Raw genomic sequence first — 15,965 nt, forward strand, 5'->3', positions numbered from 1 at the left:
TAAAAGGCTTTGCTGACAGAGCTTAATGTGAAGAAAAGAGTTTATTTTGGGGGTGCATTTCTTGATACTGTGGCTTTAAAAAATATATTTTTAGTTAGTTCCATCATACATTTGTATGTGTCTTTGAGACTGTTGAAAATATTTTCTCTTCCCTTTGGTGGGCCAAGAGTATCAGTGCGTAGATTGAGCTTTGTCCACTACTTTTGTACTTACCAAACCAAACTAGGTTTTAATTATGATCTGTCTTCAGTCTTCTGCTCATGTTCACTTCTGCAATTTAGAATAAGTGTATTTTGAGAACAAATGTCGCTTCAAAAAAAAAATAAATGTGTTCAGCAATGAATGTTAATTCCCGCATCACTACATAAATTTAAAGAACCTTATGTGGGGAAAACCTCTGCACATCCCTTTGAAAGCGCAGACCTCAGCCCGACTTCTTGCTCCAACCAAAGGAGACTCCAACTCTCCATTCCACTTTTACAGGCACGCCGAGGCACTGCCGTTTTCCTTAAGCAAGAATGGGGTCCTGAAGCCCTCTGGTGGATGTGCAGCAGAAGGCAGACAGCTGAGGGGAGAGTAAGTAAACTTCGCAAATGCAATTGCCATTTTCTCACATTTACTTCTCAGTTGATAACAAATGTGCTTAATTTGAAATCCAAGAGATGTTTATTTCTGCCACTCAATTTCAGAGTCTCACAGGTGAATAAGCCTGCATTTCAAGGTTACAATTATATTTATTACAGCCTTTTTGTCTTTATTCTTCATTGATAGCAGGAAAGTTCTATGTAAATATATATATATATATACACACACAACATATATATATATATATATGCATACATTTTGTTGTTACCCTTGTCTCCTCTTACTGCGACATGTACATTTCTGCAATTACAAAGGTCTTGTAACAGACAATTCTGAGGTTGTCTGCGACAAATGAATCTTTCATTCACAGGTATAAAAGCCTTTAAGTGACAGAAATGGGTAATTTATCTAAAAATAAAGAGCACAGTAAGTGAATAATAAGTAAATGAATAATTTGTCTGTCATCTTTCTGTCAGAGAGCTCATTTGTGCTTCACATATTTTACATACAGTAGGCTGGAGCACAGAAAGATGACATTTATTTCCAAAAATCTCAGTATGTGTCTGCAACAGAGCTGCAAAGAGGAGACAAGAATTTAGGTTCCCTGACTCATCCTGCACCAACAAGTGTGCTACTTTGGAGCGTTTTGAGGATGTGAAAAAACAAAGTCTTTTTTTTAATGTTTGGTTATAACACACTTGGGTCTGTAAAGAGATGAGGATGTGTGTCTGGAGCTGCTCCATTAATCTGACCAGTTATAAAGGACTGTTAAAAAGATGAAACTAAAAAGCCCTAAAAAGAGATGGAGGCTTTTGTTCTTCAAAAGGCCCTCAGTGCTGTAATACTGGATGGTGATGTACTTAAGCCAGTGAAAAAAAGCAATTCTGAAATTGTTGGTTGGTTACAGCAAAAAGTCAAACAAGAACTGCCCAAGTAAAAATGTCAAATGATGTCAGAGCTTGGAGGAGCCTTTAGACTGCTGAATATTTGGGCACAGTGACCTGTGCGCAGGTGTTCTAAGGCAGCTTTTCTGAGCTTCTTGTAGGTGTAGCGAGTCAGAGCTCAGTGACTGATTCTTAGTCACTGCGTATGACTTCACAAAACAGTTGGATGCTTTTTTTTGTTTTGTTTTGGTTTTTTTTTTTTTTTGTTATTTGGCAAGTGTAATGCAGGGCTTTCTTAGTAGTGTTGTTATCGTGAACAACGGTCTGTTAACAATGGATGTTACATTGTTCTGAAGCAACTGACCTTTGCAGCATCAAGTCTGTTGTGACTCCTTGCCTTTTATCTGTGAATGCAGGCCCTCCTGCCACAATGGACCTTCTGTCTCTAGAATGCTTCTCAGTCCTATGACAAAGTGGATACTGGACACTTTGCCAGGCCAGACTAAATGGGTTTACGTGTCATTTATTGAAAGCTTACTCGTTTGCCACATGTATTATAGATAAAATGTTGACAAGAGTTGTTCTTCTGTTGCATTCATATGTGGAAGTCATTTTTGTGTTCTTTATTTTGTAGCAGCTTGTTCAGCCAGAATCCAAGTGTGAAGGGTTTCCTTACCTCAGAGTAATTTTAAGAACTGCAAAATGTGAATACTTAACTAGCTGAATTTGCATAATAAATGTCTGATCAGAAGAGGAAAATGAGTTAAAAAAAAAAATTAGTTTTAGGAGACAGAGTTGTTGTAAGCAGCAATGGAAGAAGTTGCAGCATCTGAGAACAGGCACAGCTCTCAAAGAAATGCTCAGTAATTTCATGACAGTTTCCATAGGTATATATTGGTAAAACTCTACAGTGATGGAGGATGAATGTTGTTAAGTAGAAGCTGCCATTTTCTAGTTTGGGCTGTATAGGAATTACCCTCTTTAAATATCACTGTTTGGTGAACTGGAAGGATAAACTTATCCACTTCAAAATTTACCGTACTCCTAATTGCTCCCCGTGGAACCAGTTTATCCCGCAGTTGATGAGAATGGTACACTAATTTCCCTGAGGTAGCCCAGTTCTTCTGCTTGTTGTACAGAACAGTCCTTGACCCTGGCTTTTGGGCAGCAGGTGGACAATTTGTGTGAGAGCTGAGGGGTGTTGCTGAAGAGCAGTGCAGCAGCTGAGCACTAGGTGCCACTCTGAGGCCGCAGTAGGAGCTTAGCAAGCCTGCAGCAAGAGCCATCCTGGAGGAGGAGAGGAGCGCTAGCTCCCAAAAAGCCCGGTGTGGGAGGCAGACAGGCCGTGCTCCTTGCATACCCCTCTAGTGAAGCTAATAAAACAAATAATGAGAAGGTGAATCGGGGGCCACCGGCAGTAGGTTCAGCTCCCACGTGAACCAGGGCCAGCAGCAGGTGCTTCATATGGGAACTAAACCTCCACAGTTAGCAAATAATCTCCCAGTTTCAATGCATCATGCACAGGTGTCCTCACTTCTGACCTATTAGCCAGATGGGCTCAAAAAGGAGGAGGAAGAGAAAAGGGAAAGGGTGTTTATAGCTCCCTGGATGAAATTTCGTTAGAGCTTAAGGATGCTTTGAAGCCTGTGTCTCATACGGTGTTTCTGCTGGTGCGGTCCCTCTGCAGGTAGGTCTGTGCAGGTCTGATCAGTAGAAGTGCAGTAATAACCCCCCTCCTTCACTGTTCTTGTACACGTCTTCAACATTGCAGCACTGTACTGTGAGCGTTATATTGCGAGAGTCACACGCCTCAGTGTGGGATTTGTGCTGCTCAGAAAATGTGGAAATACCCGAATAAAGGTTTGGCCTGTTCTCAAGGTAAAGGCTAGTTAGAGAGTTTGGATTCAGATCAAGACCCATGTGTGAACTGAAGTGTTGATGGGACATTTTTTCTGGGAATTCAGTCTGCTTTAATGAACAGGTTAAGAGTGAATATTTCCTGTGCACGTCACATACCGTATAACTTTTTAGAAATTTACACAGTGTGATGTTAATTATGTGAGCATGTCACTTTGAAGTACTGAAGAAGCTTCATGAATTAGGGATAGTGAAAAGAGAGAGAAAGATCCTTGTCATTGAATGGAAGTCGAAGGAGGCCTTTCGCCTTGGTGTTGTGGTGTTCCTGCCTCACTGAGGTGTGTGTGTACACAGACTGCCTTTTCATCTAGACAGGCCTACCAGTGCAGCGTCGGTGTTTGGAGCTAATGTAGCTTGTAGTCCTCAGCTTCGAAGATAAATCTGTGCTGGTCAGGAGGAAACAGGAAGGGATAAATCTCAGTAAAAATCCCAGTCATTGATGCGTATTATTTCTCTTTCAATTACTTGGTATTCCTACATCAGGAAAAGTGTGCAATGCATTGCTAAGTGAGTTATGCTGGTCTCAAGTAGCTGGCTTACAGAGAAAATAAGAGTGTTACTAGCTAGAGGAGCTTTTTAAGCAGGAAGGGCAAAGGCACATATCATAAAGCTGAGCTTTTTGGGGCACTGACTCCTAGGAGACACCAGCATTGCTTTGGTGGTTGGTGACGCTGTGCAGTCCTCCAGTATGAGCTATGACTGAGCCCAGCCTTTTTACAGTAGAGGTCTGAGTAAGGAATTTGGCTTTAACAGAAGTACGTACTCAGAAAGAAATGCTCTCAGCAAAGTGCAAATACAGTGCCTTGTCCGGCTGTTTTGTTCTCCGTACCAACTGGTCTTACAAAGAATAAATATATATTACAGTTATTTACAGAATGATTTTTTTTTCTTGTTGCTCAAATGGTGGAGGATTCTTCTTGGTGCCGAGGTTCCTGTGCGCTCCCTGCTGACCAGCTCGAGCATCTGCTACACGGGCATCATGAACCTCTCTAGGGAAATGGGTGGCCAGCGCTGGAAGTTCTGCTGTGCTTCAGTGGCCTGGCAAAATTGTTTCTAGTAAAAGATAACAGAAAGGAATTTTGGCCTCTTCTGTCAGCACCTTGCTTCAGGAAAAGCTACATTCTAGCAGAGAATTATGCAGTAATGTATAGAGAGCTGGTTTTCTCTGTATCTGTGCATGAATATATCTCGTCCTGTGGGACAACCCATCGGGAGTCCCCTAGATTTGTGAACTAAAGCCTCTGTGTAGTTATCTAACACAGGATATTGGCTCGCTTTCTGTTTTCCCTAACCTGAATTTAAATGCAGAAGTGGCTGCTTTGAAGTAGAGCATCCTTGGGTATTAAGGAAGGAGCTTGGTCTTTCGTATGCAAATTACACTACCATTGCACACCGATCTTTTATCCGTGAAGCCACCCAAGTTCTAACCTGGAATTTCAAGGTTTTCTGTCGGCAACATCCATCTTCTGTGGCCCTCCTCATATTAGCATTGATCTACAGGGGAAATAAAGAACACGGTTGTGTTATTATATACCCAGTTGCAATTTCTGTTCCAGTGATTGAGTGTACGTACAGAATTTTTGAAACATGGCCATTCTAACTTATTTTGTCTTCCTGTCAATAACGTGGCACTTGTCCAAATTATGGATCAATATCAGCTGATCTTTTTATGTTAAACTGTAATGAAGTTGCCTCTCATTGGAGATGTGATCTTGCTTCAGGCAATGCTTTTAACTGGGAACTTTTGGGATGGAAATGGGAGAGGGAGGAAACAAGTAGGGGAAAGAGATGGGGAGGAATGAGCAAACGTGGAGGGGTGAAAAGCAGCAGATGAAGAAAGAGGCAGGAATGGGGGAGGAAGAAAAGCAGGGTCAGGATTATGGAGAGAACTGGCTAGTTAGGGGTTGTAGCACTGTGGTTAATAGCTCTACTCTTCTGTGCTGTCCAGAAGCCAGTGGTACACACTGGTGCAAAAACCTCTTGAGTTCTCAGACAACAATTCCCTTAACTTTGTTTCAAACAGTTTGTGAAATTAAATACATGGAAAGAACAGTGGAAGAGGAAATTGGAGGTGTAGAAAGATCAGTCTGTTTTTACCCTGTGGGGAGGCAGTAGAGCATCAGCTCTGTGGTGGCTTCTCTAAGCCTTTATCTCTGGAGAATTTCAGTATGTCTGTGTCGTGCTCTGGCTGTAACACAGGCTGTGTGAACGTCTATCACTTCATAGTGTGGCACCTGCTTTTACTGTAACCCTGTTTCACTTCCTTGGAAAAAGTGTACGGAGTAACGTTTGTAATTCCATTCTGTGGGTGAGTGGTTGATGGAGGAAAGAGATGGGGTGTCAGACTTTCAGAAGAGCTTAAAGTGGATCATTACGTTAATTTTGTTCCCTTCTTCACCATTTTTCCTTACTAGGTTGGTTTTGTTTGTTTGTTTTTGTTTTTCCCCAAGATACTTCGGTCTTTTTCATAGTTTCTCCCACAGCTGGCTCCGAGTCGCTCTTGCATCTTAGTGTTGGTTGCTATGGCTGTGTGCATGCTGCTTACCCACAGTTAATGCAAGTCCAAGCACACCCTGCTTATGTCTGCTCCGTGTGGGAGTGAGAGGCTGAGGCCCAAGCACACACCAGCTGCCTGGCATTCTGTTTCCTGCAGGGTTGGTTGTTCACACCAGCAGGGTGGGAGCTGTGGCACACACCAGCTTGCTCCCTGTGCTCTGCAGCAAATACCTGTGGCTCGCACTAAACTGTAGCTGGTCTTGCTTTCTAGCTCTTCTCTCCAAAAAGTACTTGGAGTTCTTGACTCTTCTGCTGAATCTCCCCTGGTCTACACAAGTTTATAGCTTTCTGGGTACATTCTACATGTATATCTTTCTCAATTATTTATTGCTCTATGGGAGCATCTAGAATGACCCATGCAAACAGCATTGGATTTGAGAAGCACTTAAGATCTCTTAAAGCTCAAAAATAACTGGATAGGGCAGGTGGGAAAACTGAGATAAGGGAAGGAAATAAGGGAGCAAAGCAAATGGCTTGCTTACTGCCAGAGAGCTGTTGCTGAATTTGGAACTGAATTTAGATTGCACAGTCTTATATGGACATATTTAATCCCAATGGTGTTCTTCCCTTTTTGGCTCCTGAAGTGAAGAACACCTAAGGAAGTCCTCTCCATTTCAAGCCAGCGCTAGAGGGAACAACAGCACTGAAGTTAAGGCTGTGTGGCTGTTAAACAACATGTTTTCAAATTGTTAGTCTTTGAGATCCAGTTTGTTTGTTTGTTATTGTATTTGGTCACTGTGATTTAAGGAACACATTTGTACTTTTGTTTTTAATCCTTAAATTCTACAAATTGGATAGCTGTAACTTTGTAGTAGCTATATGCCTCCATGCCTACTATAGATAACTGCCTCTCCCTGGTTTTAAGGCTGTGGTAGTGCTATTATTCCAGTTCTGCCAGTGAGGAACTGAGGCACAAAGCACAAATACTGGTGAATTTCAACTGTCAAATGGAAATGGAGTGGGTTTTTTTTTTTGGTAAGTTCAGGAATCATTTTGAATATGGAAGCTGCAATCTTTTACACAAACTTAAATATGCTTCATCTTTTAAAAATTGGAGTTGTTTGTGGAAAGCAACTGCTCTGGAAAGAAATATTTTGTTGTTCTGTGTCTACATTTTCAGTCTAAAAAACGTTTTAAAAAAATCCAAGTAGCTGAGGTCCCTAACAGCTGATGTGGGTAAGCTGCATCCTGTGCCACTGGGCCCTTTGCAGCCTGTATTATTATTCTGTATTGCAGCCAGTATTACTATTTAGTAATACAGGGGAAGCCTTAAGACTTGTACCAAGCTTTTCAAAGAGTTTGATAATCCTTTGGGGGGAATCAGCATAGCTGCACTGATGTCTGTGAGGTCTGTGTGACAATTTGCTCACAACTGTGCCACAAAGCTGCATTTTTATTTTTTTTTTTTTTCCCTAAAACAAGAAAGACACAGGAAACTGTGTTATAAGTCAGGGGAAAATTCTTTTAGTAGTTTGAAAACATGTTTTGTCTTCTTTGTCTTGAAATGCTTGCTTGGAGGGGGGGGGTAGGTTGGGGGGCAGGGAAGGTAGAATTTAATGACGTTTCTACGGAAGCAATACAGCTTTGAGTTTAAAGGGGCATACATTTGATGTTCAGAACATCAGATTGAATCATTTAGGCTTCCAGAAAGTTAATTATTCAAGATTCAAATCAGAAGTCAGACTTAATAGCAGGTTTATGAGGGGGTGCGCAGCGGGGCTGTGGGGATGTTGCACTGGGAGAGCTGTTTGTGCTCCAGGGACACTCACTGAATTGTTGTTCAGGGATTTCTCAGTCTTCTGTTGGCAAACAGGTTATTGCAACTGGGTTAAACCCATTGCTGGTGGAGTTTGGTTCTAGTGGATATACACCAGGAATGAATTATTCTGCAGTTTCCATGGTTTTTAAACTCAGAAGGACTACTGGCTTGTTTATTGCGGTCATAGCACAGGCATAGCACAAGGACGAGACGTTGGTGCTGTCCCTCATTGTGCCACTGGTTGTGGCAGTCAGGCTTCTTAGTGCCCGACTTCCCTGCCTATAGTGTGAAGATACAGGGTATTTAATCTCATCTGGAAAGATGCTTAAAATCCACAGCAGATGAATGTGAGTACCATGTCACTGTGCGGTTGGAGCTCTCTTACCCTTTTTTGGTCTTCTGTTTCCAATCTCACCTTTCCAATCCATGTCTCTGATATTTTTGGCTGAATGCGATAAATGATGCACTGATCTACCATCTTCCAGTTGTATCTTCTAAACGCCTTGTGTTTTTCTTACAGAAAGATACAAATTAGAACAATTTTAGATAAAATTGCATGCATTTCTGAAGAAAAAATGCCAAGCTTGCTGTTTGACTCGTCTGTTATTTAGTACTTCAGGAGTGTGTTTTGTTGGTGTTATTTGTGTAACTGTAATGAGACAGAAGGATGGGAAGGTTTTCTCTTCCATTTTACCTTTCAGCTTTCTTTTGGTAATTACTGTAGCAAATCTGTCTGCTGAGGATCTCAGCTGTGCTGCCTTGGCTTCAGGGGCACTGGTGGCAATGCAGATTTTGTCTCAAAACACATTGTTTCCAGTGCCAATATACAGTGGTGTATAGGACTTGTGTGGAGTTTTTTACCTAGAAGAAAACGTGGCCTGTAGTCTGGGACTTGGTTCTGTGATGCCGCCTGTTCCAAGCCAGGCTTTGTTGCTCTCGCTGCTGGTACAAGAGAAATAACTGAAGGTGTCTTTGCTGATAAGTTTTAGGGACAGGGACCAACAGCTGGAGGTTCTGTGAAGCAGGGGCTGTTGTACAAACAGGCCCAGGGATTATAGGCTCTTTGTTAGAGTTCAATGTTATAGTCATATGTACCATAGAAGTGAGATGGAAAGAGTCCATTCTACAGCAATGGAGGCCCCAGCTTCCAGGTGTTGTTACTATCAGTAGCAGCGTCGTGGGCACAGATGTCCTAAGTAATGTCTGAAAGGTTCAGGAAGGGAGTGCAACCTCTCTGCTGTTCTCTTGGCTTGGCATTTTATTGGCTGCCAGGATCAGTTCATTCCCTGCTGTTCTCACGAGCCGTGCGAGCGTTGCCTGCTCACCTCTGCACACCTGGAGGTGCAGACCTTGCTGTGGGCTGGCCTCTCTTGATCCCAAGCAGGATGCCATCAGCGTGCTTGTCCCCATAGCAGTTGTGCTTGCCTCTGTGTCTTGGATGTTGGTAGAAGGTGCTGCCTTCTTGTAGCTTCCTGGTACAAGATCCCACCTTTCCTGGCGGCGGAAGGCTGCGTCCCCTGGGGCTCGTGCATCCCGCCTGGCCAGCACTTGCCTTGCCTAGCGCTGCCCCAGTGCAGCAGTCAAGCGACACCTTAATAAAAAGCTTTCCTCTCTTATCTCCTCTCTGCTGCTGTGTCACTGGGCTGGGGATCGGGTTCCCATCTCTTTCACACGCACACCTGGTCATAAAACACTGGGTTTGTTTTTAACCTCAAACCAGGGAGCTTTAATTAAAGAGACAGTGACCTCTTTTATGAGTTTGCTTGCATAGGGTTTCAGGGCTATTGTCGCATAGAGCTCACATAACAGAGCACCGTTGCACAAAGCTCCATTTACACATCTCTCCGTGGCTTTTTCCTCTCTTTTTGTTTTCCAAAAGCAGAAGGAGGTTGTTTTCTTGTTTACCCCTAGGCGAGGTTGTCTCTCTTGCTAGTATCCTATGGCTAACAGTCTCTTTGAAGAGAACCCACCTTTCCTACTAACAACACATAGATGTCATTAGGCTTGGAGAAATGTTATTCTTTAATCCGTGTGGAAAATCATCTTCCTGTCTTTAAAATTGTGTTATGAATGGCTAGTTAAAAGAGATCTTAACCTCTGTTCTCTTTAGCTGCTTCTCAGGGCTCTGAACTGGGATTTGTGTGTTTTCTAAGACAAATACTTCTCAGCCTTTGCTATTGTATCTACCTGTATTCATTAACTTTCAGGTGCAGTAACTAGTCAACAGCAACACATTTGCTTTGATACACTCAAGAGTGAATGAATGTATATTAAAAAAAAAAAAAAGAAAGAGTTGCATTGGGTCAGGCAGCAAATCGTAATTTTACGTAGAATAGTTTTATGTGCAACTTACAGGAAAATCTTTACTGCTACAGCCATAAGTGTTCAGATGTATCTGAAGATGCACACACACGAAGATAGGTGTAGGTAGACCGGGACTTATTTGGAATGTACAGACTGTTGAAAGAGACTGTCGTGCTCAGATGAAGAGCAGCCAGGGCACAGAGACAACAAACAAGTAGTCGGTGAACGCAGAATTACACAAGATGTGCACACAGAAGGGGAGAAAAAAAAAAAAAAAAAAAAGTGGAAGAGTGTAGGTACATCTGGAGGATGCCTGTGTACAGAGCTTCAGAAGCAGATACAAAGATAAATGCACTGGAAAACGTACGTGTGGAAATATGCACATGTACACTTGTGCTAGCATGCTTCTTTTCAAAGATCAGAACTTTGGGGTGTGTATGTGCAGTCACACACTGGTGTGTATGTGTGGAATCTGGACATCCGTATGCGTGGTTGCAGACTAATGCTCATGCACAACCCAGTGAAGATAAAACTGTGTATTCCTAGTAGCTGTGTCATCTGTAAGGTACTGTGGGCACGCACAGCATGTTCAGATGCTGGAAATTCTACTGAATATTGCAGCACCTTTGCTTTCAGTGGCATTTATTTTAAGAAAAAGCTCGCTAATAGTGTAAGAAATTACACAGATTAGCTGCAGAAATCATAGCTTTGAGAACACGTGCCCTTTCAAAGTTGTAGATGTCTCCTGATAGAAATACAGTTGCTGTTTTTTACGTAATATATGACTACAAATGTGCTTAGACACAAATATGCCACACACACGGACCCTTAGACACACGCAGATCTACCCACGTCTATGTTCATTGAGAGAGACTCACTCAATATCTGTGTGTGTGTGTTGGGAGAGGGTCATAACCTCCTCCATTCTTCTCCTGAAGGGGTTTGGATAATGAAGGGAAAAGAAATGAGGCCTGGGGCTAATTTGTAGTGGCATTTCCTGGCCTCTCTTCTGCCAATGAAGCTCCGTTTCATCTTTAGCCTTATCAATTCTGCAGTCATGTGGCTTTCCGCTTGGACGCCTCTGTCTCTTCACCCTCCTCCCCAATCTCCGATGCTAATGGAAACTTCGTTAATGCCATTAATCTGCTGACCGGGACAAGTCAAAAACATATCCACACAATCTGAGCCAGGGCTGCAAGTGTCCTGGGGCTGCCAAACAGAGGCACCCCCTGTGTTCATTGCATTCCTGAAAGAACTTCATATTGATTTATTTCTTCGTTGTTTTTTTTTTCTTTTCCCTCTTCTCCACTTTCTTTCCTGGACAACATAACATTCTTCAGAACAGGCACAAGTAGATGGCCTTTTCTTCTTGATCCTTCATCAGGGAAATGTTTTCAAGAGTTCTCTTCCTACCCTTTCCCAAGCTACCGTGCCTATGTCTTCTTTCAGTGCCCTTTCGTTGTAGCGTTCTTTTTGCCTCACGCTGCCTTGGGGAGACTTGTTACTGCTATATTTTCCTTTTGCTTAATAGAATTTTGTAACTAACCAGATGTTGTGAGAGCCTACTTGAATTCTACTCTACTTTAACGTTAGCTGATGGGATACGAGAACCTGTTTCACTCTCCAACCTCTATTGCTCATTGCTAGAACAGCTTTCACCAGTTCTGTACTTCTAGAGCTATGCTATTGGGATGCCTTGCCCTCCGAAACATTTTGAACTCCCCAAAAACATTGCTGGGGAGTGAACCCATCACCGCTCTGCATTTTACTAGCATGCTGGATTTTGTAATGCTTGACCATTACTTCCTATCACAGCTAAGCATAATTTTCAGTTGTGTACCATTCTTCTAGATATTCTTCAGCCTTCCCTGCCAGTGCAGCAGCTGCACCTGCAGCAACTTCCAGCTCAGAGCAGTGACTCACTGCCGCCTTCTGCCGCAGCGTAATTCAGTGGCTGAACATGTGGAAGTTCCACGTGTCAGGATTATGCTGGCTGATGACTCACTCAGAAGAGAAAATAGGCTCTGTTTGTCTGATATTGTTTTAGGAGAAATCTTCTGTGATAATCAGAGTTTGTAGTCAGCTCTTGAGAATGTCAGGATGTTGAGTGATCTGTATTTGATCTAGGAATCTTTGTGTACATAAATGAAATAGTGACAATGGAGGAGGAAAAGACAGCTAGGGAAAGGCATGCCATCTGAGTTGTGACACAGGGATGTATTTGAAAAAAAAGCATAAAATTGATGAAAACGAGGAGAGAAGTTGGCAGTTCAGAGTGAGCTTTGATGATGTCAGGCTAAATCTGGAATGATACGGAGTGTGACAGGAGGCCGAGCCTTAGTTGCTACCTTCACATGGGCATAACAGTATAAGGGGATTGTTTTACATAGATCAGGACAAAGCATCATCAAGTTCTTCAGCCCTAGCAGCAGTTGAAGTCAAAAGTTCATCCTTGTGTATGAGGATGTTTTGAGTACAGAGAATGTCTGTCCCTTCCCACCAGGCAGGAGATGCTCCACTGCACAGATCATCTTCCTACTTCAGCCAGGTTTGGGCTGAGGTGTGCTTTCTCATCTTCACGGAAGAAGAATGCCTTGTATCAACTGAATATACAAAGATCCGTGCTGATTGGGCCATGCTTTTTGAGCATCCTGGAGTGAGAGGCGAGGAAAAAAGGAAGAGAGTGTGTTATCTTTTAATGTAAAAGAAACATAAATGCAGCTGGGACACTCAGTGCCCTCACATCTCTGGTTAGATGAGTTGGAGAGTCTCTGTAAGCCCCAAACCGGTACCTACTGCAACACTTTCAGAGCTCCAGTGAAAGAGAACTGAAATCAACTAGTTGTCATAGACTTAGCAGTGTCAGAGCAGTTAAGAGTGCATGCAAAAACACTAATTTTGACTTAGCTGGTAAGTTAACTTTCCTTTCTTCATATCCTGTGACTAAAGACTTGAAATGAAAAAAAATGCTTGGGGAAAAACTGAAGTGCTCATAGTGAAGAGAAGTCCAGTGCCCCAGGAGATGCTTGTGGAATTTTTTTCCTAAGCACGCCTTAAGGAAAGGTAGGAGTACCTAAGGGAATGTCTGGTGCAGAGCAGTGATGGCAGGACTAGATGATCTTGGAGGTCTTTTCCAGCCTTGGTGATTCTATGATTCTAATAGCAGACCTGTGATGCTGCAGGGGTTGTTGTGCTCTGCAGTCTGTGCCACACGCATGAAAGGAATGACTGTGACACACTGTCCTGTAATAGATCCATTCTAGGGCAAAAATCTGCAAGGAAGCAGATATTTTGTGTGCACCAGGCTGCTGAGTTCCAGGAAGCATCTTAATGCAGAAGCACCAGACAAATAAGCCCTAGCCTAGGTATATCGTTGTCCTGCCTGGTGATTTTTGGCAAGCCAGTTCATCTGTTTGAGCTTTTCCAATTCACTCCACATGTTACAAACTTCCAAGTAAGAAAGCGTTTCTTCCTACGTGTGTGTCAGTAAGGGGGATGGTCCTCGTCTTGACTAGTTCCTTGGTACTGCAGTAGTACAACAACTTCTGCTTCCATATGACAGGAACTGTGCATTAGACTGAGAAGTGAGAGGTCCCTTGGACTTCTGTTTGGTGCCAAGAAATAAATAAATTCAGCAAAGCCTGCATTAGCTGCCTTGGGTACAGGGAGCATCCCAACTGTGGCAGCATAGAGCCTATCGAGGCTAAATTTGGATCGTGTCCTGATGCAGCCTTCGTGCTGGGAAAGAGGCTTAAATGTCCATGCTGTGCATCTTCTGACCATTCCTATTTGAATGCCGCTGTATGCACAAAACTTCTGCTGCCCACTGGTCTCGGTTTGCTCTAACCATCTTCTGCTCGTTCTTTTCTAACTACTGACCTGATAAAAGCTGTCACACTGCTTTGCAAGTTCTTTTCTGCTTCAGTTTTGCCGATGTTCCAAATGACAGTGAAGGCAGTTTCTCAGTGAAACACTGTTTGGTTGTGGTCGTGGTGCTCTGAAGACATAGAGTAGCTAAGTTTTATAGGTTGAAATAAAGTCAGTATACCCACTGGTTTAAAACACTTTTTCCCCTACCTTGTCTTGTGGGTTTTTTTGTTGTTGTGTTTTTTTCTTTTTTTTTCTCATAAGTTTAAAAAAAAACAAGTGTTTTAAAATGAAATCCATGGAGTGGTGGTCAGGAGATATAACTCTTGTTGCTGGTCCTATCACAAATGCTCATTTTGATTGTGAGAAGGCACTGTCTTTGCCTTATCTTAACTTGAAGTGAGGAAGGTAACAATTGTCTCTTTCAAGCTCTTTGTCCTGTCGTGTGTCTCTCAAGGTTACCCACTGCAGTGTCCATTTCTAGTCTGTGAGCTGCAGCCTGGGTTGCTGAGCTCTTCCCATCGTGGTTAATTTTGTCCTGTTTCCCCCCCATTTTGTGCAAGCTGCATGGATTTAGATCCAAGGACTGGAAACTCAGCCTTATCCAGACACCTCTTTATCTTATCTTTTAACTGTGATGGTGCAGATCTTGATGCATTCTGATGTTCGTGTGCTTCTATATTACTGAGGGAGAAAAACCCCCAGACCATAGCATAGCCACGCACTCTCTTTTCCGCCTACCTTTATGATACTATTATCTTTGCTATTCTCTCATTGTAGAATTGGTTTTGTTCTGCTGGTCAGTGTTCTGTGAGTCATCCTTAAGATTTCCAGAAGATGGAAAAATACAGTATTTTGGTGTGTACAGCTGTTCCTGATGGTAACTGCTGCAAAGGTATGAAGGCTTTGTTGCTCTAAAGTCAATAATTATGGAATAAATTCCGCAGACTGGCCTTGCCTAGAAACATTTGTGCAGAACAATTCGTGGCAAGACAGAATTGACAAGACTTTTCTCAAAATACAGTTCTGTTTTTAATACAGAAGGCAGAGAATTAACAATTCCCACAAACATAAGTGAATCTGTTTAAAAACCCTTGCAGTCAGCAAGGGAAGAAACTTCTTTGCTTTAATGAAAGCACAATAAAAAGTAATACTAGCAGAGTTTATTTAATTCAAGGATTCCAGACTCATTAGACAACTGATGACATAAAGAACGTTATTCCACTCTGATTAGTAAGAATCATGTTTACTACTTATGAAATGCAGATGCTTCTAGGATGAGCCGCTGAAGGTTTTTGACTTTGAAAGTCCCCCACAAACTGGGGGGAAGGGGAAGGGAGGCAAATTAGGGCAGGGGAAAGAGGACAGAAGGGATACAGCACAGGAAACGAGTAATTATTCTTACAACCCTTGCCAAAGATGTTGCAAGAACCTCTGTTTTACAGTCCTGCTGAATGGTGCCTGCTGCTTCCAGTCAGGGACACCAGTTCACTGCTGACCTGGGCTCTGGCACCAAGCACTGCTTTGCTGATTCTGCTGAATGCAACAAGGCTTCTGTTTGGAGGACTGCAAAGCAGTGAGCCCGCTAGTCCTACTTATGAGAGCTGCCAGGAGCACAACACAAAGTGCTTCAAACCATGCTGCATGGCTTGTAGGTGCTTAAACAGCAGGATTGAAATCCTGCACCCTCTGTTTCCCCAGAAAGGTGATGGCCTGGTGCCACCAACTTGAAAGGGAGTGAGTTTTTGCCCTGTTTCTGCAGAGGTCGCCAGGGGAGTGGTGGTCCTTGTTTCTGGGAACTTGTAGTAGATTTTAGTTTCCTGTAAGAAAGCTGACTGGATTGGAGGCCAAATACTGAAATCTGCAGTAGAAATCTTTGCCCTGAAAATCATGTAGACCAAATTATAGACTTTGAAACTGATAGATGAAGCTATCTGCGTCCACTCCTTGGTATCCTCTGAAACTGTAATCCCACGTCATCATTCTTGCACTCCAGCACAGACATACAGAGCTGAAGTTGGAGAGCTATCAGTTTGCTATTCTAAATCCTTGGGGATTCTTGATTAAAAAACAGGCAAAGTAAGTATTGCTAG

The 15,965-nt window shown here is 42.7% G+C and overlaps 1 long non-coding RNA gene across 17 annotated transcripts in view; it reads left to right on the plus strand.

Moving 5' to 3' along the window:
- LOC125693953 (uncharacterized) overlaps window positions 1-15,965 on the plus strand; it is a 309,716-nt gene that overhangs the window by 809 nt on the left and 292,942 nt on the right. For all 17 annotated transcript variants that reach the window (XR_007377317.1, XR_007377316.1, XR_007377323.1 and 14 more), the window contains exon 2: window positions 484-576. This is a non-coding gene — a long non-coding RNA (uncharacterized LOC125693953). The remainder of the gene's footprint in view (window positions 1-483; window positions 577-15,965) is intronic.

The sequence above is a fragment of the Lagopus muta genome, chromosome 5, assembly GCF_023343835.1.
Source record: "Lagopus muta isolate bLagMut1 chromosome 5, bLagMut1 primary, whole genome shotgun sequence".
Lineage (NCBI taxonomy): Eukaryota > Metazoa > Chordata > Aves > Galliformes > Phasianidae > Lagopus > Lagopus muta.